This window comes from Pygoscelis adeliae, unplaced genomic scaffold (genome assembly GCF_000699105.1).
Source record: "Pygoscelis adeliae isolate BGI_AS28 unplaced genomic scaffold, ASM69910v1 Scaffold127, whole genome shotgun sequence".
In the NCBI taxonomy this organism is placed as follows: Eukaryota; Metazoa; Chordata; class Aves; order Sphenisciformes; family Spheniscidae; genus Pygoscelis; species Pygoscelis adeliae.
In genome coordinates, this window is record NW_008825208.1 from 3,592,128 (window position 1) to 3,592,874 (window position 747).

Genomic DNA, 747 nt, shown 5'->3' on the forward strand with positions numbered 1-747 from the left:
TCTGAGCAACCTGATCTAGTTGAAGATGTCCCTGCCCACGGCAGTGGGGTTGGACTAGATGACCTTTAGAGGTCCCTTCCAACCCACACTATTCTGTGATTCTGTGAAATCAGTAGGAACAAGTTTCTGGGGACAAAAGGTTACATGAGAACCAAGTTAAGGTGATTACCGTAACGGGTTGCCTAAAGCTTCAGGGGCTCAGAACAGCAGCTCTACCAATTTTTAAGCAAGTCTGAGAGGTGACTCTCTGGAACAAGAAAGAATTAAGCCAAATGTCTCTCTGCTGGGCAGACTATATGGACTACAGCAAAGACTAGAAGCAGACTAGACAAACCAGCATTAAAGATTTTTTTCTTTTTCCTCCCAGGCAGAACATCCTACGAATCTATTCAGATGTTTTGCAGGTGCCGCTGAGCACAGTGACAGTGTTACCCGGATAATGTAGTTTGCCTGGATTTTATGTCATCTACTTGGGCTTCCAACAGGCTTCGGGCAGGATCTGTGGTTCCAAAGGGCTGCCAAGGCAAGAGAAGGGAAGAGAACGAAGGTTCTCACGTTGTTGAAACAGGCTGAACACAGGGAAAACCGGTCAGGATTAAACAGCCGTTACGGAGGATCAAAGATACTTGTATAAATGGGTGGCTTGCCGGCGTTTGGAAAACAGTTTTCTTCCCACCTCGCTGCCCGCAAATAAATACGCAACAAAATTTAAAAAAGCGCCCCAAGAGCCCTCCGCACCCAGTGGGG